This window comes from Pongo abelii, chromosome 7 (assembly GCF_028885655.2).
Source record: "Pongo abelii isolate AG06213 chromosome 7, NHGRI_mPonAbe1-v2.0_pri, whole genome shotgun sequence".
NCBI classification, from domain to species: Eukaryota; Metazoa; Chordata; class Mammalia; order Primates; family Hominidae; genus Pongo; species Pongo abelii.
The window spans coordinates 95645372-95670007 of NC_071992.2; the positions used below are offsets into that span (position 1 = coordinate 95645372).

Genomic DNA, 24636 nt, shown 5'->3' on the forward strand with positions numbered 1-24636 from the left:
TTTTAAAATCTTGCTCATTGGAATAAACCATTGAGTAAATGAAAAGGCAACCGATTAAAAACTGTCCACTCTTGTATCCAGAACATAATAAAGAATTACAGATAATAAAAAGATCAGCAACCCCATAAATAAATGAGCAAGATTTGAATAAGAACTTCACAAAAGAAGACACAAATGGTCAATAAGCACATGAAAACATGGTCAACATCATTAGTCATCAGGGAGATGAAAAATGAAAAAACAAGGAGATTTCATTTCTCACCTATTAGAATAACTAAGCTGACAGCTGGGCACGGTGGCTCATGCCTGTAATCCCAGCACTTTGGGAGGCCGAGACGGGTGGATCACCTGAGGTCAAGAGTTTGAGATCAGCCTGGTAAACATGGTGAAACCCCGTCTCTACCAAAAATACTAAAACTACCCAGGCGTGGTGGTACATGCCTGTAATCCCAGCTACTGGGGAGGCTGAGGCAGGAGAATCGCTTGATCCCAGGAGGTGGAGGTTGCAATGAGCCGAGATCGCGCCATTGCACTCCAGCCTGGGTGACAGAGCAAGACTCTGTCTCAAAAAAAAAAAAAAAAAAGAATAAACTGACAACACTAAATGCTGGCGAAGTTGTAGAATAACTGGAACTCTTAGACATTGCTCATGGGTGTAAAATGGTACAAATATGTGGCAAAGTAAACTATTTGGCGAATTTTTTACACTAGAAATTCGACTCCTAGGTATTTACCCAAGGGAAATAGAAACAAATATGGACTAAAAGACTTGTATAAGAATGTCACTGGCAGCAGCTTTATTTTTTTATTTTTATTTTTTTTGAGATGGAGTTTTGCTCTTGTTGCCCAGGCTGGAGTGCAATGGCACGATCTCGGCTCACCATAACCTCTGCCTCCTGGCTTCAAGCGATTTTCCTGGCTCAGCCTCCCGAGTAGCTGGGATTACAGGCATACATCACCATGCCCGGCTAATTTTGTATTTTTTTTAGTAGAGACAGGGTTTCTCCATGTTGGTCAGGCTGGTCTCAAACTCCCGATTTCAGGTGATCCACCCGCCTCAGCCTCCCAAAGTGCTGGGGTTACAGGTGTGAGCCACTGCACCCGGCAGGCAGCAGCTTTATTTGTAATAGCCAAAACATGAAAACAAGCTTAAATCTTCAAACAAATGGTGACATATATACAACATGGTACTATTCAGCAATTTTAAAAAATGAACTATTGATACACAGGATAACATGAAAGCCAGGTATAAAGGGGTGCACAGTGCATGATTTCATCTACAGGAAGTTTAAGAACAGGCAAAACTAATCTATGGAGATGGAAGTTAGAGTATGTGGAGTGGGCCTCAACTAGAAGGGGACTCATGGGAAACTGTGGGTGATGCAAGGTTCTATATCTCCACTGGAAGGTTGGTCACACATTTAAAAAGCTCGTTGAATTATATATACACTGAAGATTTGTGCATTTTATTATATGTGAGTATTAACTCAATTAGATAAGAGAAAATAAATAAGAGCACCACTGATGAGGCTGGAAAGGTGGGCAGGGACAGCAGTGCTAGTACACAAAGGGCCTGGTACACTGTACTAAAGAGGCTGAACTTGGCTCTAAAAGCATTAGGGAGCTATTGAAGAGCAAGAAGTGGGATGGTGCTATAGGTGTGCATTTTAGAAAGGCTCCTGAGATGCTTAATATGAAGGAAGAAGTTGCCTTTCCTAGTATTCATTTTTTTTATGTCAGCATCATCAATAGAAATTTTGCGGTCCTTTTGTTGTTAAGCTTAGCATAGTGCACAAATGAGAACTTGCACTTTTCCTCTCTCCCCATTTTATCCCAAGAGATCTCTTTTATTTCTTATGACCTTGTTTTATAGAGATCTGAATAAAAGATTAGAATCCCTATATCAAAACTGTTCTTCATAAATGCATCCTGTAGGATGTGAAAATCAACCAGGAGACCCAGAATTTCATTTATTTATGGAATGGATTAGACTCCAGGCTTCAGAATGAAAAGGCTTTGGCTTCAGAGCTGTAGTTTCAGTTATAATCCGGGAATCTTAGAAAAAAATTGAGTCAGCATTAAAAATGAAGATTTTATATAAAAAACACAGAATGCGGTAAGCTATGGCCTACCTTTTTCATTTTGAGGCACCCCCCTCTATCCTGCTTGGTCACTCTCTCCCATGTGGTTCTCATAGATGTTGGGTTTCTGGCCTTTGATGGACATGATGTCACCTGCAACAGTCTTCACAAAGTCTCCGAGAGGGTACTTTATTTTTGCCAGTGTTGGCTCTTTCATTTATAGTTGTAGAGAATCTAAATTAGAATGAAAGATACGAGGGAGCCCACAGGCCCCACATGTCTCACATGGCATGTTTTGGTTAGGCCTGTTGTGTTTTATATGTATGGGGCCAAGTTGAATTTCTGGAGTTATGTTGTGTTTCTTCCAAAATTTTCTGGAATCCCTCATTACCGTTCCATCTTTTCCTTTGATAATTCTGCAAAGGACAAGTCCACTGGGCCACAGGTCCTCAATGAAGTAGCTGTTTCTAGGAGGTTAAGCAAAATTTCTGGTTAAAATGAAACTCTTACGTCTGCTCACTCAGCTGTATCACTTCAAAGAGGAAAACAAATAAAACCCAGCTTCCTGTCAGCTCCCGGCATTAAAGGATGACAAGCTACAGTTGCTTTCCATTTTGACTAGAAGCAAAACTACAGATGAATAACATTATAGATCAAGAAGCCAAACAAACTGAAGTAACCTCTTCATCAGCAGAAATCAAGTAGTTAAAGGCAGAGTGAAAACCTCCCACGCTGGTACCCTCTCAAATTCAAATGAGGGTAAGAAAAAAAAAAAAGACAAAGAAAAGGAAGAGAAACTCTTTTCTGAACAATCAAATTATAACCCAATGTTGAACCTAAACTACTAAAAGCTGCGAGCACTTTTCACCTAATTACATTGTGTGAGAAGAAACCACTAAAATTGTACTCACTCACCATGGAAGTTTTTCTTCTTCTAAAGGTGAATTCTTCCTCCTCCTGCTACCTGAGGAAGGCCTTGGCTATTACAGACCACCCACATGGGGACTTTCTCAGGTGTCTGCCCTGAGACAGTCATCACACTGTCTCGGCCTCTTCCCTTCTGATTTGGGCAGGACTTACTGACTCATTCATTTATTTAGCATATAGTCATTTATTCATTCATTGTCTACTCTCTGTCCACCAATATTGATAGAGGACCATATGAAAACATTATATATACTTCTAAGGTTGTTGCTTTTGATGATGCCAACACCTGATTATGCAACTTTGTAGAGCAATGGCTTGTAGAGCCTTTTTTTTTTTTTTTTGAGATGGAGTCTCACTCTATTGCCCAGGCTGGAGGGCAGTGGCGTGATCTTGGCTCACTGCAACCTCTGCCTCCTGGGTTCAAGCAATTCTCCTACTTCAGCCTCTGGAGTAGCTGGAATTACAGGTGTGCACCACCGTGCCAGCTAATTTTTTTTTTTTTTTTTTTTTTTTTGTATTTTTAGTAGAGGTAGGGTTTCACCATGTTGGCCAGGCTGGTCTTGAACTCCTGACCTCGTGATCCGCCTGCCTTGGCCTCCCAAAGTTCTGGGATTACAGGCGTGAGCCACCGCACCCGGCCACTGGCTTGTGCATTTTTTCACAAGCATTGTTTCACAAATTTCCAAGCCCCACTCCCACCCCTTAGCGCAAGGGCAGCAGCTTTTCATAAGAAGGCAGCCATGTGCTGACTCCTCTTCTTTTAGAATATAAGTGGAGGGATGCCAAGAACAGCTGTGGAAATGTGCTGATGACAATTACATTAACTAGATCACCAATGACCATGAGCAAGTAACACCTTCTACCCTCTGTCTCCTTGCCTATAGAAGGAAGACTCTAGAGTAATTCAGGGGTTTCCCATGTGTGATCTGGTGGCTAAGAATTATTTGTTGGTGCTTTTAAAATATGTATGTATCTAGCCTCTACTCCTGAACTATTGAATCAGAATCTCTCAGGCTGAAGTCCCTGAATCTGCTTTTAAAACGGGCACTCAAGGAGAGTCTTACATTGCTGTAAAGTTGACAACCGTGACTAGACAATCTCCAAGGTTCTTTCCAGTTCCAAAGGTCATCATGACCAGTGGTCTGTCATGTAGAAAGGAGAGTGTCACTGAGAAGATGAGGTTTTTGATTGAGGTCAGTGGATGATGGGGATAGGGAGATGATTTTAGATGACAGAGAACTTTTGAGGTTATTCAATTGAATACACACAGAAAAAAACACAGAGAGACCACTGTGAAATCCACCCCTCAAAAGAATAAAAACATTATTTTGAAATAAATAACTCTAGTATGTTTTGTAATAGAGAAACCTACCAGAAATAGCCATCTTAAAATGTGTGGTTGATAAATTAAGCTATAATTAGAAAGAAAATAAGAGAATAAATTCCAGATGCCTCTATTTCATGTAGGGCATAGTAGCATTGAGTTAAATAAGGGCTGTTCAACTTAAGTTAGAGATGACAAGTGTTTGCCGCAGAATGGAGTAAATATTTTTGGTAGAATGCCTTTAATCATCATTCTGATGGTGGATTATACTTCATTTGTGATAGAAGGAAAACAAACTGAAGAATCATAGCATAACTGAGGAAACATAACATTTTGATTTATAGTTAATGGTGATTGGGAACGGTCATTTATTCAGCTCTTTTAAGAGAGCTGCTGAAATAAAAAGCATATTTCTGGGTCAGAAAAATCACAGAAAGAAAAACATTTTAAATCCAATAAATCCTCTCACTAGCGAACCAACTTCTCTAGATTGGAAGCAGCCATACACACTCATTGGGATTTTCAGATTCTCCCAGGAATACAATTAATTATTAGAGGAGCCACTAACTGGGTTAGATGATGCCCTCAAAACAGATACAGTCAATTCTTGCCATGTCAACACTTTAGACCTATTTTCTCTCCCTCTGACCTAAAAATTAATTTTGAAAATACATGTGCCCTTACAAGTTTGTGATGGCCCTCTGGAGGAGTCTAACATTATTAAATTTGCAAACTTGTGGGTCTCTTAGAGCTCTAAGCACATCTTGACACTGGAGGTCATGTAATTATTGTCTAGTTACAGACAAGTGAACACTGTGTCCTCTTTGGTGATATAACAAATGTTAACTTGCAGGATGTGTTGCATGGTACTTTTTTTTTTTTTTGAGGCAGAGTCTCGCTCTGTCACCCAGGCTGGAGTGCAGTGGGACGATCTTGGCTCACTGCAAGCTCTGCCTCCCAGGTTCATGCCATTCTCCTTCCTCAGCCTCCCGAGTAACTGGGACTACAGGCACCCGCCACCATGCCTGGCTAATTTTCTGTATTTTTAGTAGAGACAGGGTTTCACCGTGTTAGCCAGGATGGTCTTGATCTCCTGACCTCGTGATCCTCCCGCCTTGGCCTCCCAAAGTGCTGGGATTACAGGCGTGAGCCACCGCACCTGGCCGTTGCATGGTACTTTTGTAAATGCTGTGCCTGAGATTTAAAAGGCACATATAAGCTGGGCGCAGTGGCTCACGCCTGTAATCTCAGTACTTTGGGAGGCCAAGGTGGGTGGATCACCTGAGGTCAGGAGTTTGAGACCAGCCTGACCAACACAGTGAAACCCCGTCTCTACTAAAAATACAAAATTAGCTGGGTGTCGTGGTGCATGCCTGTAATCCCAGCTACTTGGGAGGGTGAGTCAGGAGAATCACTTGCACCTGGGAGGCAGAGGTTGCAGCGAGCTGAGATAGTGCCATTGCACTCCAGCCTGAGCAACAAGAGCAAAACTCCATCTCTAAATAAATAAATAAATGAAAGGCACATATGCCAAATGCATGTGCCTATAATGCCAGCTACTTGGGAGACAGAGGTGGGAGGATAGTCTGAGTCCAGGAGTTGGAGACCAGCCTGAGCTAAGCAGCAAGACTGTCTCATTAAAAAAAAAAAAAAAAAAAAAGGCACACACATTATACTGAGCATTAAAAACATGTTATCATCATAATATGATTATATTGTCCAGAAAAATCACACACAGCCCAGATTTCAAACACTTTGTTCCATTGACTGCTTAGGAACACTCCTGCATATAGCATCATTTTACAAAAAGGAATATAAGCTTCATTTCAATCTTTTAAAACTTATCTTTAGACAACTCCCTCTGTTGCCTCTTTGAGTAAGCTATTCTACATTTCTGCCATATTCTTCAATCCCTGCCCCCTTTGGATCAGCAGCTATCCTCAATCATTTTGTTGAAAAAAGAAATTGAGAGCATTAATTAAATATGAACATTTGAAAAACATTTTGTCCACTTTTCATCTTCTTGCTTACAAACTTACCTACAGCCCCACTATCCTTTTCTTTGTTGTCAGATCAACAGATATTCCTTCTACTGTGTACAGTCTTTGGAAATAATGTCCTTAAATATTTACACAGTAATATTACACACTCGTAGAAAAAGAAGAAACTCAGACAGTATAGGTAAGTGAGAAATGACTTTAAAAAAATAAAAATGAGGTCTTGCTATGTTGGCCAAACTGGTCTCAAACTCCTGGCTTCAAGTGATCCTCCTGCCTCAGCCTCCCAAAGTGTTGGGATTATGGGTGTAAGCCACTGTGCCTGGCCAAGAAATGACTTTGATTTTCTTACTCTACTTGGCTCCAATCAATCTTACCCTTTCACTTATTATCACTTATTATTCTTGCCTCTTTTTTTTGAGACAGAGTCTCACTTTGTCGCACAGGCCAGAGTGCAGCGGCATGGTCTCGGCTCACTACAACCTCCGCCTCCTGGGTTCAAGCAATTCTCCTGTCTCAGCCTCCCGAGTAGCTGTGACTACAGCCAGATGCCACCAGCTAATTTTGGTACTTTTGGTAGAGACTGGGTTTCACCATATTGGTTAGGCTGGTCTCGAATTCCAGACCTCAGGTGATCCACCCACCTCGGCCTCCCAAAGTGCTGGGATTACAGGTGTGAGGCACTGCGCCCAGCTGTACACTTGCCTCTTAAATCCACATCTTCACCCTAGACTGCTCTCCTGAGTTCCAGACCAACACAGCCCCCTGATTGCAGACTGCCCCATGTGGATGTCCCATAGATAACCTCAATTCACCATCTCCTTTATTGCAGCTTTTATCTTTTCTCCAAAATTTATTCTTTCTTCCATAATTATCTCTTTAGTGGAGTCACAATCAAAGCCAAAAGAATGAAGACTCATCCCTGATCCCGCCTGCTCATCACTTCTTCATGGACTCAATGATCCAGACCTGTCAATTATATCACTATTCATGAATGCTTTCCCCATCTCCTCACACCATCATTATATTCTACCTGGATGAGGGCAATGTTCTCCCAGGGTGTCTTCTTGCATCCTGTCGGGCCCACCCTGCTATCCGTCCTCCTTATTACACACTCAGATGCTCAGTTACTTCCCATGAGTCTCTCTCCTTAAAATTCTCCTCTAGATCCCTATCCAAGTTAACAGCATAATGTCGCAATTCATTCTAACAAAGTCCCTAATGATTTGACCCTGTCTGTTTTTTCCCATCAGTGTCCTACTATTCGTCCCTTCATTCAAACTACAACTGTGAGCTTCATTTCCAGAATGTGCCGGTCTCATTCTCTCTCTAGGATTTTATGCATTCCTTCCCTTTGTCAGAAATGCCTTCACCTCCCTTTGTTCACCTGGTGAACTCATGCTTATCCTCAATTCTAATTTCTTCCCTTCTAGGCATCCTTCCCTGACATCCATGGGCACAGTTAAGTCCATCTTTTGTGCTCTCCTAGTACCTGTATATCAACCCCCTTTTCACATTCTCTGTGCAGCCACAACAGAATTTTGTCAGTTCCTCAGATGTGCTAAACTCTGCATTGTTCCTGGGCCTCTCCACACACTATTGCCTCTACTTGAAACTTTCCTTCCCCCATCCTTCTTTCTCTCACTGGTTAACTGCTACCTGTCCTTCAGATCTCAGCTTACACATCACTTCCTTTACAAGAGGTTCTTGATCGTATGCTAAAGTCCCCTTTCTTTAAAAACTCATAGATCTCCACACTTCCCCTATTGCAACCCTGTATTGTTACTACTTGGGTAATTATCTATCTCTCCCAAGAGACTATAAACTCTTTGTGGTTGGAGACTAGCTCTTTTTCCCTGCTGTATCTAACACATTATCACAGTGCCTGGCACCCAATAAATACTCAACAAATATTTCTCAAATAAATAAATGGATTATACTACCTACCTACCACAGCTCTGTAATAATTTGTCTTCTATAACTCTCTATAACAAGGACTGTTCTATTCACAGTTGCATGACTAGCATCCAGTCCAATGTCTGTACCAGTAGGCAGTTAATAAATGTAAACGAAATGAATGAGCTGCAATCAGCAAATCAGAGCAGCTGGATTTTTGTATTGAGTTGGTGTGGGCAGTCCTCAGTTTACCTGCCTACGAGCTTAGACCCACAGATAATAGAGACATGTTATCATCAATAGATTCACCCATCTTCCTCAGAAATGCAAACAAGAACCTAAATCACCTCATGCTTCCCCTCCTATTTTTCAAACATTATGAGAGTGGATATTAAATTTTTGGCTGGGCACAGTGGCTCACGCTTGTAATCTCAGCACTTTGGGAGGCCGAGGCGGGCAGATCACAAGGTCAGGAGATCGAGACCATCCTGGCTAACACGGTGAAACCCCATCTCTACTAAAAATACAGAAAAGTAGCCAGGCATGGTGGCGGGTGCCTGTAGTCCCAGCTACTCAGGAGGCTGAGGCAGGCAAATGGCGTGAACCTGGGAGGCAGAGCTTGCAGTGAGCCGAGATCACGCCACTGCACTTCAGCCTGGGCGACAGTGTGAGACTCTGTCTCAAAAACATAAATAAATAAATAAATAAATAAATAAATAAATAAATAAATAAAATAAATTATCAGTCAGTCTCTGTCCAAAAAGGAGCGGGCAGAGAATGTCCTTTAAAAGAGTATTAAAGGGGAAGCAAGAAAAGGGAAAGTAAGATCTCATATGATGAGCCTAACTATATCATGATCACTCCATGAAGTAGCATGATTATGCTCATTTTCACAGATTAGGGAAACGTTCAGTTGGTTGGGAAGCCTGATGAAGGCAGATTGGTCCTCATCCATTTTCCACTGTACCATACTACCTAGACACAAAAGATGCCTTGTTAATTTACTTCTAAATTCTCTTTTGTGTTGTTCTTCCTACACTTATTTATTATTCAGCAAAATTAGCTAACTTTATTCAGAGCCTAATATGAGTAAGGTACTAAATCTGGGTGCTTTAGATATATTAATCTTCAAAAAATTGTATGAGCTTAGTATTGTCCCCTTATTAGAGATGTTGAAACTAAGTCTTACAGTGGTTTGGAATAAGGTCCATATACAACAGGATGAGAATTCAAACCTTTGTTTGTGTGATTATGAAGCCCCTGGTCTTTCTGCCATATTTTGATCTAGCTAAATGGGACAAAACTTCAGATAATCTACCCCAAATGTCTCTGAATCTTGCCCCCGCCTTGGAAGGGCAGGAAAGGTTTTGGTAGGGGGAAAACACTTCAATCCATCGGCTGACACCTTTGACCTCTTCAACTTACTGCATAGTAATAAGCCCTTAGCCCTTAGGAAAGGGAAAGGAAGAATGGAATTGAGAAGTTTTGTGCAAATCATTTTGCACAGAACAAATAGGAAAGTGAGTTAAATTGCCAAGTACCAGACAAATGATGATGTAAAGTGCTTAATGATAACTAAATATTAATTAGTGTTGAACAGTAAGTGAAAAACACACAAATGATCCTCAGAATGATATAAACAAAAAAATTCTGCATTGACAGGCAAAACGTAATAAAATATTGCTTGTCAAAGCAGAATATGCCTAACAAGCTCTAAATTCTTTGGCAAGTTTAATATATAGAAAGAAGTAGCATTTCCATGTGTTAAACTGCTGCTTTTCAAAATTAATTTAAAAGCATTTTGGAATTAATGGAATTTTTCAAATTTTTCCATGACTTCCACTTCTAGAGAGGCCATCTAAAGGTTTTTTTGTTTTTTTTTTTTTTTTTTTTTTTTTTTTGAGATGAAGTCTTACTCTGTCACCCAGGTTGGAGGGTAGTGGCTCTATCTTGGCTCACTGCAACGGTCACCTCCCGGGTTCAAGCGATTCTCCTACCTCAGCCTCCCGAGTAGCTGGGATTACAGGTGTGAGCCACCATGCCTGGCTAATTTTTGTATTTTTAGTAAAGATGGGGTTTCCCCATGTTGGCCAGTCTGGTCTCAAACTCCTGACCTCAAGTGATCCGCCCACCTCAACCTCCCAAAGTGCTGGAATTACAGGCGTGAGCCACTGCACCTGGCCTGAAGGTTCACTTTTAACCCAAATCAACTTTCAGCAATGTAAGAATTTCACATGAAAATTGTCATAAAAATGTTTAAGGGTGGCCGGGCGCAGAGGAGGCTGAGACAGGAGAATTGCTTGAACCCAGGAGGTGGAGGTTGTAGTGAGCCAAGATCACACCACTGCACTCCAGCCTAGCCAAAAGAGCTAGACTCTGTCTCAAAAAAAAAGAAGAAGAAACAAAAATATTTTGGTGTGTCTGCATGTTGTGATCATGTAATTGACAATTACAAAATTCCAGCTAACAAGTACCATTACAGTAATGTGAAAATTACTAAAGCAATCATCAATATCATGCCAAGAACTACACTGTTCATGTATTTTCCCATAATATGTAATAAAGGAATTTACTTTTCCTAGGATAATTAAGAAAGCATTCATGTGGGCCAGGCATGGTGCCTCACTCCTATAATCCCAGCACTTTGGAAGGCCAAGGTTGGAGGGTAGCTTGAGCCCAGTAGTTTGAGGCTATAGTGAGCTATGATGGCACCACTGCACTCCAGCCTGGGTGACAGAGCAAGACCTCATCTCTAAAAAAGAAAAGAAAAGAAAAGAATGAATAGAATATTCATGTAATATTCTGAAAAGACTTTCTTTGGTTTTGTAAAATATTAATTAACATATACCTAAGAATAACAGTGGCCCTTTAAAAACAATTTTTCCAAACCCGACTAGTTGGTCTAATAAGAAAGAGTATAATTAAAGGAATAACAAGGTAAAATTTTTGAAATTGGGACTGTCTCAGAAAATCTTGGATGTGTGGTGACCATGACAATCATTTCGCATTTTTCACTTCTCGCTTTCCTTTAGTGCAATTCCTAAATGCTGGCGATGCAGTGTTCTGAATTTAAAGTGATCATAGTAAGTCATCAAAATCTGCTCTGTGTCCAAAAAAGAATTAAGTCATGCAGAAAACGCCTTATGGTGTCTTTTGAGTGCTCATGCATCAGTAGACTCCGTTGCCCTGAGAAATTTCTTGGAGAGGAGGAAGGAATGGATTCATATTTGCTTCTTAGGAGATTCACAATGTGCATCTTCTACTTTTGCATTCATTTCCAGTTGCTCAATCAATGATTCTGCTTCATTCACAAGAATCTGAGAGTTAGAAAATCAGAAAAGATGAATCTATAAGCTGTTTGCTGCCACTTACTGGATAACCACTCTGCTTGCCTGAACAAATGGAGAAGAATTTAACTGCTTCCTGGCAGTCATATACATGAACTTTCAAATTTTTACAAATATCAGAAAAATACTAGAGACAAAGTTAATATCAAAATTACTTCCTGAATCTGTTACATTTTCTCAGTAAAATGTAAACTACCTCCTGCTATTTATTTTATTTTTATTTTATGCCCAGGAAAAGGAAAGGATAGTCTATATCCAGAACAAGAACATCTAAAACAGAATTTCTGGGAAAACGGGGATAAGGGGCAGAATATCACAAGAGTGACTAAGGGACTAAGAAGAACATTGCATAGTTCATTGTAACTCACAGAGTGTTTCAATAGCATAAAGCTTCAAAATGGGAAGCTTTCCTTAGAATAAATGGATCTGTTGCCTCCACAGATGTTTGCACAGTTTATTTGCTTTGGTGCAGAATATTCTGTTTGGGGACACTGTAGGAACTGCTAGTGCATATCATCTTCCCCTATTCATTTAGTACCACAAATCCACTAGAAAGAAGCCTCTGAACACTTCACAGTTAAACAGGTGTCTAATCTTTTTAATACTACATTTTTTGCCCTGTATTGTTTCTCAGCTGTTACAAAATTTGCATGTGCAGCAACGGCAGCTCATCTGAATATCCCTTTACTTAGGGGTGATTTGGTGCTTTAGTCTTTTGTGGAAGTCTGTGTAAGTGTAGTTACAATGCTTATAGTTCTAATCGCAAGTAACGTTTTATCAAAAAAAATTTATCAGTACTATCACATTGGGGATTAAGTTTAAAAAATTATCGGAAAAATATAATTGAATTAAATCAGTCCTCACCTGACATAATTTTATATATCTGAGCTGGAATCAGCTTTAAAAGCAATTAAATAATCATTAGATAATGAGGTAGGCTTGTAGTTTTTCATGTAAAATACAGGATGATGTTTTACAAGGTGAAAGGTGGAGATTGATTTGAGTAATAACTCCATCTCCTCTCATGTGGTATGGCAATTAAACTCAAGTTTCAAAAATAAATAAATAAGGCCGGGTGCAGTGGTTCAAGCCTGTAATCCCAGCACTTTGGGAGGCCGAGGCAGGTGGATCACCTGTGGTCAGGAGTTCGAGACCAGCCTGGCCAACATGGCAAAACCTGGTATCTACTAAAAATACAAAAATCAGCTGGGTGTGGTGGCATACACCTGTTAATCCCACCTACTCGGGAGGCTGAGGCAGGAGAATCGCTTGAACCCAGGAGGCAGAGGTTGCAGTGAGCTGAAATTGTGCCATTGCACTCCAGCCTGGCTGACAAGAGCAAGACTGTCTTAAAAAATAAAAAATAAATAAAAGGTGAAAGGTGACGAGTGATGGTGACAGTGATGGTAGTGAACATCATGGGGCACTTTGCATGCACGAAACACCTTGCATATGTCATTGCATTTACTGTGTACCACGTGAGTAGGTAGAACTAGCTCATTTTTGAGATAAAGAAACTGACATTCCACAAGGCTGAACTGCTTGTTGCAGGGAGCACAACTAAGGAGAGCAGAGCTGGAACTCTTACTGACGTTTTCAAACAACAGAGCACACCTCTTAACCACTATGTCCTGCTTCCCCCGTTAACCCAGAGAAGTGAAGTATTTGTTGATACTAAAATTAATTTTAGGCCGGGCGCAGTGGCTCACACCTGTAATCCCAACACTTTGGGAGGCCGAGGCGGGTAGATCACCTGAGGTCAGGAGTTTGAGACCAGCCTGACCAACATGGTGAAACCCCATCTCTAGTAAATACAAAAAATTAGCTGGGCATGGTGGCACGCACCTGTAATCCCCACTACTTGGGAGGCTGAGGCAGGAGAATCTCTTGAACCTGGGAGGTGGAGTTTGCAATGAGCCGAGATTGCACCATTACACTCCAGCCTGGGCAACAAGAGTATAACTCCGTCTCAAAAAAATAAAATAAAATAAAATAAATTTAAAAATATTATTAGTTTATATTATTTTTCAGATATGTAAAGAAAAAGTATCTATATCTGCAGGCTGGACCTATCTTGGAGGATTCCACCTCTCAAATGGCCGTCTTCCCACTCACAATCAGCAAACTTAATACATCCTAAGCACACTTTGCACCTGGCCTCAAGTGTGCTCATCGTCCTGTGACCTTAGGGCAGCAAATGCAACATCATCCATCCAATCAGATGGCCAAGCCAGAAACCTGGGTATCATCCAGATTTCTCCTTTTTCCTCTCTCCTCACATAAAATCACGAAATCTGCTGATGAAACATCCTAAATACCCCTGAAATCCATCCACCTCTTCTCCTGCCAACACCCCACCATCCTTCACACCACTTCGATTCACAGCTGATGGTACTGCAACAGCCTTGTGATGGGTCTCCTCTCTAGTAGCTCCCCAAATTCTTTGCACTTAACTGTTCTGCCACAGAGACAGTGCGTGTATAATTTCCTTCCCCTTTTTTTCCTTTGCTTAAAACATTTCACTAGCTGTGCATTTCTCTCAGGGTCCAGCCCCTTCTCTTCAACATGGATGGCCTTTGTGCATCCTGCTTACCTCTCTAGTAGGGGAGACAGAGGGAAAAACAAGTCAACAAATACAGTCGTTTACAAGTTGCTCTAAATGGTCTGAAGGAAATAAGCAGGGAACTGAGACAGAGAGAAGCTGTGGTTGGAGGCTGTGACCACTGGGGCTCCTTTAGGTAAAGGGAAACTGGGTAAAAAACCATTCTAAAGGCCCTAACTGGGGCACAATCAAGAACTTGAGAAAAGTCTGTGTGGCTGGGGGGGGACATTAACAGAGAGGAAAAGTGGCACCAGCTGAGGTTTGCGGCCCTAGCCCTTGGGATGGAATTTGGATTCTATCCTAAAAAAAATGGGACTCCACTGTTATTTAAATAGATATCCCTGGCTGCTCTGGGTTTGAGGGGAATGGGGGAACTGAGAACAAAAGCAAGGAAGCCAGTTAGGAGGAGACTGCAGGGGTCTAACCACACGAGGCGGCACAGACAAGAGTAGCGGCAGTGAAGGGAATGACGCTGAAATGATCTGGGTGCATTTTAGGGGTGGAACTGGTGTGACTCCCCAATGATTCGGGTGTGGGTGTTCTGGAAAGGGAGGAATAAAGGCTGACTTTCAGTATCTGGCCAAAAATCCCAAACAGGCTATTTCTTGAGAAGGAAAACCTGGAAGAAGGGTGGGCTTAAAACCAAAAGACCCTTTTTGGACGTGTTAATATTGAGATGCTTGTGAAACACGCAAGTGAAATCTCCAGGAAGGCAGTTGGTTTGGGGTTTGGAATTAAAGGATACGTCTGGGTCAGAAATTAAGAGTGGGGGCCGGGTGTGATGGCTCACCCCTATAATCCCAGCACTCTGGGAGGCCGAGGTGGGATGATTGCTTGAGCCCAGGAGCTCGAGACCAGCCTGGGCAACATAGCGAAACCTTGTCTCTACAAAAGATACAAAAATTAGCTGGGCATGGCGGTGCATGCTGTAGTCCCAGCTACTTGGAAGGCTGAGGTGGGGGGATCACTTGAACCCGGCTGTCCAGCTGCAGTGAGCCAAGATTGCACCACAGCACTCCAGACTGGGCAACGGGAGTGAGACCCTGTCTCAAAAGAAAAAAAAAAAAGACATTAAGAGTGGGAATCTGTCTACACAAGGATAGTTCATGTAAGCACCTCCAGGAAGCTTCCCCTAACTCCAGTCTGGTTTAGAATTCCCTGTGTTTAGCACTGCACCCTGCGCTTCCTCCATCGCTGTGCTGAGACTGTCCCGTAGCTAGTCTGTGTCCTCCACGGAATGGGGAACTAGCTCCATGAGGCCAGTGATGGTCTCTAGTCACTGCTGTACACTTAATCTGACCCCGTGAATGCTGTCCACCTAAAAAGAAAGTGGGCACCCAAAGACAAACTTCACCCAATTCGGCATTGTGTTCCATGGTCTTGAGGTGCACAAGCCCAAGACGTACGCTGATTAGATAGTCTCCAGCAAGTGCCCCGAGTAGGTCCTTTATAGGCTGTCTCTGTGGTGTAGAGGCCACATGCCACCTGTGAGTAGGAGTCTGTGAGGGACTCATGCTGGAAGGACAGGCAGGGGTCCTGACTCCTAAGGAGGTCAGCCCATGGGGTAGAATGGCAAACATAGATTTAAGAAAATTAAACTTTATTCTACTTTATAAAATGAGAAATTGGAAACTGAAACTCTTTTGTGCCTCAAAACTTTGCCGATGTCACCCATCTTTGGAGAAGAGAGTTGAGTTCTTTTATTTTCTTTTTTTTCTAAGATAGGGTCTCATTCTGTCACCCAGGTTGGAGTTTAGTGGTGAGATCTCAGCTCACTGCAACTTCCGCCTCGCAGGCTCAGGCGATCCTCCCACTTCAGCCTCCTGAGTAGCTGGGGCCACAGGCGCACACTGCGCCTGGCCCACGTTCTCTTTTTTAAAAGTATTTTTTCTATTGGGCTGGGCATGGTGGCTCACGCCTGTAAGCCCAGCACTTTGGGAGGCCAAGGTGGGTGGATCACGAGGTCAGGAGTTCAAGACCAGCCTGACCAATACGGTGAAACCCTGTCTCTACTAAAAATACAAAAAATTAGCCGGGCACAGTGGCAGGTGCTATAATCCCAGCTGCTTGGGAGGCTGAGGCAGGAGAATCGCTGGAACCTGGGCAGCAAAGGTTGCAGTGAGCTGAGATCGCACCACTGTACTCCACCCTGGGTGACAGAGTGAGGCTATCTCAAAAATAAAATAAAATAAAATAAAATAAAACTATTTTTTATATTGAATAGAGACAGGGTCTCATTATGTTGCCCAGGCTGGTCTCGAATCCCTGGTCTCAAGCAATCCTCCCACCTAAGCCTCCCAAAGTGCTGGGATTAGAGGTGTGAGCCATGATGCGCGGGCAAGTTTGCTTTAAGTTGGAACATTTCTTAGCTATCAGCCTATTACCCAGCTGCCATTCTTGATTAGTTTGGCTGACAGGTTTTCTGTGATATTTTTATCAAAAAGTAGTGGCCTGAGAATCCAGTGAGTAAAATTCTAGTGTTGGCTCTGTCAACAAGCTGTGTGGTCTTAGGCAGGTCAAGCTCTGGGCTCCCCTTTCTGTAAAATGAAAGGCATGAACTCAGGTTTCTTCTAGTTCCGAAATTATGTCATTCTAGTACAATAGTCCCCCTTGTCTATGGGGGTTATGTCCTGAGACACCCAGTGGATGCCTGAGAGAGTGAATAGAAGTTAATCCTATATATAGTGTGTTTTTTCCTATATTTATATTCCTATGATAAAGTTTAATTTATAAATTAAGCACAGTATGAGATTAACAACAAAAACTAATAATAAAATAGAACAATTACAACAATATGCAAGCCTCACTACTCTTGCACATTGGGGCCATTATAAAATAAAATGAGAGTTACTTGAAGACAAGCACTGTGATACTGTGACGGTCCATCTGATAACCTGGGGGGCTACTAAGTGGCTCACAGGCAGGGAGTGTAGACAGCGCGAATACGCTAGACAAGCAGAGGGTTCACGTTCCAGGTGGGATGAAGCAGGACAGCACGAGATCTTATCACAGTACTCACAATGGTGTGCAATTTAAAACTTACCAATTGCTCATTTCTGGGATTTTCCATTTAATATTTTTGGGCAGCAATTGATTGCTGAAAGCAATACCTCAGATAAAGGGGGATGACTGTGAGTGATTCATTACAAGGCTTCTTGTTGTTACCACACAGTATAGCGTAGTCAATATTTGCAGAGTTTTGTGTTTGTTTGTTTGTTTTTTGAGATGGAGTCTCGCTCTTTTCGCCCAGGCTGGAGTGCAATGGCGCGATCTTGGCTCACTGCAACCTCCGCCTCCCGGGCTCGAGCGATTCTCCTGCCTCAGCCTCTGCACTCCAGCCTGGGCGACAGAGTAACTGGGATTACAGGCGCCCACCACCACGCCTAGCTAATTTTTGTATTTTAGTAGGGATGGGGTTTCACTATGTTGGCCAGGCTGGTCTCAAACTCCTGACCTCAGGTGATCCACCCGCCTTGGCCTCCCAAAGTGCTGGGATTACAAGCGTGAGCCACCACACCTGGCCTGTTTGTTTGTTTTAATTTCACCTTGCTACTCTCCCCACCTGGCCATATAGGATGTTTTTCTTTTCATTTTAGAAGAAACTGTTTTTCTTACATAGTGTATTGGTAATCTATAGCTGCATGACATATTACATTAAAATTCAGCAGTTTAAAATAATAAACATGACCTGGCATAGTGGCTCCTGCCTGTAATCCCAACACTTCGGGAGGCTGAGGCAGGAAGATCACTTGAGGCTAGGAGTTCAAGACCAGCCTGGGCAACAGAGCAAGACCCTGTCCCTAAAAAATAAATAAATAAAATGAAAATCAACAAATATGAATTATCTCACATGGTTTCTGAGAACGAAGAATCCTGGAGGAGCTTAACTAGCTTTCTCTGGCTCAGGACACGTGAAGTTATTGGCTGAGGCTACAGTATTGGGAAAACCTGCCTGGGGCTGGAGCTTTCCCTTCTAAGCACAGGCTGCTGGCAGAAGGCTTTAGCTTCTTACCATGTGGGTCTCTCAACAGGGCTGCTAATGACACAGTTTCTCCCAGAGAGAAAGAGAGAGAGAGAACAATGAGGCATGCCACAGTCTTGTAAAAACCTGATCACAGGAGTGACAATCCATCACTTCTGTCAAATTCTATTATCTATAAGAAACTCCCTAAGTCCAGCCCACACTCAAAGGGAGAGGAATTAGCTCCACATTTTGAAGGGAGGAGTTTTGAGGAATTTGTGGATCTGTCTTTAAAATCATCATAGTTGACTAAATAGATGGAGAAGGGGTATAGTTTATAAAAAACAAACTCTTCATGAAGTCAAATATGACATTCCATTCTCTTAGAAAAAAAAAAAATTTTTTTTTTATGCCAGGCATGGTGGCTCACGCTTGTAATCCCAGCACTTTGGGAGGCCGAGGCAGGTGAATCACTTGAGGTCAGGAGTTTGAGACCACCCTGGCTAACATGGTGAAACCCCATCTCTACTAAAAATACAAAAATTAGCTGGGTGTGGTGGCACACACCTGTAATCCCAGCTACTTGGGAGGCTGAGGCAGGAGACTTGCTTGAGCCCAGGAAGCAGAGGTTGTAGTGAGCCGAGATCACGCCACTGCACTCCAGCCTGTGTGACAGGGTAAGACTCCATCTAAAAAAAACAAAAAAAAACAAAAAAAAACCATGGCACGGTCATGGCTGATTGCAGCTTTGACCTCCCAGGCTCAGGTGATTTTCCCACCTCAGCCTCCCGAGTAGCGAGTAGCTAGGATTACAGGCACATACCACCATGCCCAGCTATTTTTTGTATTTTTAGTAGAGATGGGGTTTTGCTATGTTACTCAGGCTGGTCTCAAACTCCTGGACTGAAGCAATCCACCCGCCTTGGCCTCCCAGAGTGCTGGGATTACAGGTGTGGGTCTCTGCACCCAGCTGTTCTTAGAAAAATTTTAATATGATTTGTTATGAACCACTCTCATACTCTTCTCAAATTTGACTACGGAGTTATCTTTATTTTGAGACCAAACTTGGAATTACCAAAAACTTTGTGACAAACAGAATTGTTCTTACTTCCAAATAAACATACATGAAAGAGCATTCATGACTGCTTAATTTAGTTATCAGTTTAAACTAATAGTCATAATACGCAATCTTTCTGCCTCTAGACTTCTAGGAGAGGGGGAAAAAAAACACTACCAAAAAAGAATACTTGCCAATCTAACATGAATAATTTGGGGTTTTAATTGCTAATTTAGGCCAGGCGCGGTGGCTCACGCCTGTAATCCCAACACTTACGGGAGGCCAAGGTGGGCGGATCACCTGAGGTAGGGAGTTCAAGACCAGCCTGACCAACATGGAGAAACCCCATCTCTACTAAAATTACAAAATTAGCCAGGCATGGTGGCGCATGCCTGTAATCCCAGCTACTCGGAAGGCTGAGGCAGGAAAATCACTTGAACTCTGGATGCTGAAGTTGTGGTGAGCCAAGATCGCACCATTGCACTCTAGCCTAGGCAACAAGAGCAAAACACCATCTCAAAAAAAAAAATTGCTAATTTACTTTTGTTAATATATGATGGGCAGTAAAATGGTTAATTGCTACTCTTATCATGTCTGTTCTTTCAGGAAGGTTTGCTGAAAGGTGGAAATACTACTATTAGCCATGAGGTTTTTGTTTGCTCTGGGATTAGTAAGGTAAAGAGAACCAAAGGCCGGTTGTAGAATCTGTGTAATATTATATACTATCCTAATATATCATTAGATGAAGTCTCTGCTAAATCTTTTTAAAAGATGCCAAAGTCTCTTGTTTAACTTTGCTTTTAAACACTATTTTAAAATGTCATAAATAAATTTATTATATATATGTATATGCATATATATGTGTGTGTGTATATATATATATATATATATATATATATTTTTTTTTTTTTTTTTTTTGAATCCGCCTCCTGGATTCAAGCGATTCTCCTGCCTCAGCCTCCCAAGGAGCTGGGATTACAGGCACGTGCCACCACGCCCGGCTAATTTTTGTATTTTTAGTAGACAGAAGGTTTCACCATGTTGGTCAGGCTGATCTCAAACTCCTGACCTCGTGATCTGCACCCAGCCAATTTATTATATTTTTTATCAAGGCAACAATAGACGTACAAGATCTTAATTTAGATGTTATAAACCTCAGATGCTGCTAACGTCCTGATTTCCTCTGTAAAGAAATTAATGGCATGAACCCGGGAGGCAGAGCTTGCAGTGAGCCGAGATCGCACCACTGCACTCCAGCCTGGGTGACAGAGTGAGACTCTGTCTCAAAAAAAAAAAAAAAAAAGGAAATTACTGTTTTTGTTTCTCGGACTGGGCATGGTGGCTCATGCCTGTAATCCCAGCAGTTTGGGAGGCCAAGGCGGGTGGATCACGAAGTTAGGAGTTTATAGGCCAGCCTGGCCAACATGGTGAAACCTCGTGTCTCTACTAAAAATACAAAAATTAGCTGGGTGTGGTGGCACGTGCCTGTAATCCTACCTACTCGGGAGCTGAGGCAGGAGAATTGCTTGAAAACCGAAGGCAGAGGTTGCAGTGAGCCAAGATCACGCCACTGCACTCCAGCCTGGGTAAAAGAGTGAAAGTCCATCTCAAAAAAAAGAAAAAGAAAGAAAAGAAATTACTGTTTTTGTTTCTCTACATTTTCTCTGCCATCACTGCAGAGAACTACTGTCAGTACTTCCAGCTTTTTAAGACCCAACCTGAGCTTTTCTCTTCACTACATAAAGTGCCAAATTACAGAATATTGTCCTGTATATATATTTTTGTTGTTTAAAAAATGGTGCTCTGTGAGGGCAGAAAAAAAGAATAATTCCAGGCCCACATCTGCTTCTGCACTGAGGGTCCATGGGCCTCATTTATTCCCGGCTGAAATCCTTGCTGAGGTGGGAAGCCAGTACCTCCAAAGGCAGTCAGTTCCATTTTGGGGCTTCAATTATTGTTTGCTTGTTTGTTTGTTTATTTTAGAGACAGGGTCTCGCTCTGTCATCCAGGCCAGAGTTCAGTGACACAATCATAACTCATTGCAGCCTTGAACTCCTAGGCTCAAGCAATCTTCCTGCCTCAGCCTCCCAAGGCACGCACCATTATGCCTGGCTAACAGACCAAGTTCTGCCCCTGGACTGGCATGTACTGGTCCAACTTCAATCCTAGCTAATTTGAAATTGTTTTGTAGCAACAGGGTCTTTTCATGTTGCCCAGGCTGGTCTTGAACACCTGGGCTCAAGTGGTCCTCCTGCCTTAGCCTCCCAAATTGCTTGGGTTACAAGCGTGAGCTACTGTGCTTAGCCCCATTATTGTTTTATTTATTTATTTATTTATATTTTTTGAGATGGAGTCTCGCTCTGTTGCCCAGACCGGAGTGCAGTGGTGCGATCTCGGCTCACTGCAACCTCCACCTCCCAGGCTCAAGCAATTCTCCTGCCTCAGCCTCCCGAATAGCTGGGATTACAGGTGCGCGCCACCGTGCCTAGATAATTTTTTTTTTTTTTTTGTATTTTTAGTAGAGACAGGGTTTCACCATGCTGGCCAGGCTGGTCTCTAACTCCTGACCTCAGGTGATCTGCCCACGCGGGCCTCCCAAAGTGCTGGGATTACAGGCATGAGCCATCGCACCTGGCCTCCCATTATTGTTTTATACAGCAAATTCGTCTTTAAGTATTCTCATCTCTACCTTCCTGTTCCTTTAATCGGCTGGTTCTATTCAACCCTCTGCAGCCATGCTGCATAGTCTCATTCCTTTTCTCTGCAACTTCAGGGGACTCAAGTATTTTTCCCTTTTCCTTGTTGAACAGTTTTTGTTTTTTCAGTATTCCTTGTATGTTAGGTTTTATAGATCCTCCCAACCCAGCCCCCCGAATTCTTCAGGTCACCAGTTTTTCTTTTTTTCTTTTCCTTTTTTTTTTTTTGAGATGGAGTTTTCTCTTGTTGCCCAGGCTGGAGTGCTATGGCGTGATCTCTGCTCACCACAACCTCTGCCTCCCGGGTTAAACAATTCTCCTGCCTTAGCCTCCTGAGTAGCTGGGATTACAGGCACCTGCCACCACACCTGGCTAATTTTGTATTTTTAGTAGAGACGGGGTTTCTCCATGTTGATCAGGCTGGTCTCGAACTCCCGACCTCAGGTGATCCTCCTTCAGGTGATCCTCCTGCCTCGGCCTCCCAAAGTGATGGGATTACAGGATTGAGCCAGCGCACCTGGCCAGGTCACCAGTTTTTCAATAGTTATCTTTTGAGAATCCCATTCCCAGCTAAGAGTTTGGTCAGACAGACCCAAGTCTGCCCCTGGATTGGCATGTACTGCTCCACTGAGTGACAATGTCCTTGGGTATAAAAGTGAGGCACTAACAGGACACGACCCGAGGCTTGTTGTGTGAATTAAGTGGGATCGTGTGAAGTGTTTAGGCCATCACCTGACATATATTAAACGTTTAATAAATGTTAGCCACGTATGTAATTGAAACATAGAATCCCACTTTTATCAACACAAGGCAAGAAGGAACTGCCACGTCCCTAATCCTGATCAGCAGAATATTTTCAATGAAGCTTAAATCCCTATTAGCTTTCTCAGCACCCTCATCATACATGGCTGACTCATACTGAGGTAATCAGAACTCCTAGGGCTGTTTTACATATGCTTCTAGTTACCACATATTCTCATCTGTACTTGCGCAGTTCATTTGTGAGTTTGTTTTGCTGTTGTTCTTGTTATGGTGGGTTTTTTTTTCTTTTTTTGGAGACAGGGTCTGGATGTATTGCCCAGACTGGTCTTGAACTCCTGGGCTCAAGTGATCCTCCTGCCTCAGTCTCCTGAGTAGCTGGGACTATAGGTGCACACCACCATGCCTGGATTATCCTTGTTTTATTCTAACATATTAAATGCAGCCTACAGAGATAATTTTGGATTCTATGTGTTCATTATCCTTCTCAGCTGCGTGGAGCTATTGAAAAGTCCAGTTGCTGTTTGCATCCCTGCCTCTTAGACTCTGCAAGACATAGCATATCCTTTGCCAAAAAGAACAGCCTCCTTCCTCACAGTTCCATGTGCGGCTGGCCTGGGAGCAGCTGCACGTTCCTACTGAGCTGTAGGCTTGCCATGGTGCTCCAGGCTTCAGTGAATCCTCGGGTATTCCTCTTCCTTGTGAATGTCAAACAGCAGCTGACCTGCATCCTGTGGTGGGGCACTATTCACATGTAGTTTGCCCAGTAAAACTGTGACTTATGTTAATGCCAGTGAATTATCATGCTCCAGGTTACAATACTGGCTACCAGGTACTGTGCATTAGGCTCACAGGAGAAGATGATGGAATTGCTCAAGAGGATACATAGGACATTTACCCTCACCCCACCCAGACCCCACCACTACACTCCATTACACTCAGACTTCCAAAACACATGCTCACTTTCTCCTTGTTCGAAAGACAAAAATGCTTAGAGGTTTAAATTTCTATCTAGGCCAGGCAAGGTGGCTCACACCTGTAATCCCAGCACTTTGGGAGGCTGAGGCAAGTGGATCACCTGAGGTCAGGAGTCAAGACCAGCCTGGCCAACATGGTGAAACACTGTTTCTACTAAAAATACAAAAATTACCTGGGCGTGGTGGTAGGTACCTGAGATCCCAGCTACTCAGGAGGCTGAGGCAGGAGAATCACTTGAACCCTGGAGGCAGAGGTTTCAGTGAGCCAAGATCGCACCATTACACTCCAGCCCAGGCAACAAGAGTGAAACTCTGTCTCAAAAATAAAATATATATATATATATATAAATGTGTTATCTTGGACAAATGAATGAACTTTTCCGGCAAGAGTAAAATGAGGGCGTTGCACTGAGGTCACCTCCAGTTGCCCAAGAAGCAGAATTCTGTAGTTTATTCCAGTTCTCTGTTTCCACTGAAAAGTAGTCTTGTGTCAGGATCTCATAGTTCATAGTTTAGGTATGTTCCACAGTCCATAGCACTGGATCAAGGATGCAAAGGGTCTCCTGATGATCATGATTTCCAACATGAGCCTGCAGCGAAAATTATCTTGGGCATCTCAATGTCTTCAATTTTCTGGGGGTAAAATTACCTCGTCTAAAAGTTATTTGCATAGGGAAAATAATATTTTTTTTTGAGATGGAATCTCACTCTGTCACCCAGGCTAGAGTGCAGTGGTGGGATCTCAGCTCACTGCAACCTCTGCCTCCCGGGTTCAAGCAATTCTCTGCCTCGGCCTCCCGAGTAGCTGAGATTACAGGTGCCCACCACCACGCCTGGGTAATTTTTTTTGTATTTTTAGTAGAGACGGGATTTCACCATCTTGTCCAGGCTGGTCTTGAACTCCTGACCTTGTGATCCACCTGCCTCAGCTTCCAAAGTGCTGGGATCACAGGCGTGAGCCACTGCGCCCGGCCAGTGGGAAAATAATTTCTAAAATGATATGCAATCTGAA

At 42.7% G+C, this 24636-nt stretch overlaps 1 long non-coding RNA gene across 2 annotated transcripts in view; it reads right to left on the minus strand.

The window, feature by feature from the left end:
* Window positions 1-11088: 11088 nt before the first annotated feature.
* LOC129061061 (uncharacterized) overlaps window positions 11089-24636 on the minus strand; it is a 97100-nt gene continuing 83552 nt past the window's right edge. Inside the window, exon 7 of one of the 2 annotated variants that reach the window (XR_008528044.2) lies at window positions 11089-11542. This is a non-coding gene — a long non-coding RNA (uncharacterized LOC129061061). The remainder of the gene's footprint in view (window positions 11543-24636) is intronic. The other variant, XR_008528045.2, reaches the window with a different exon arrangement.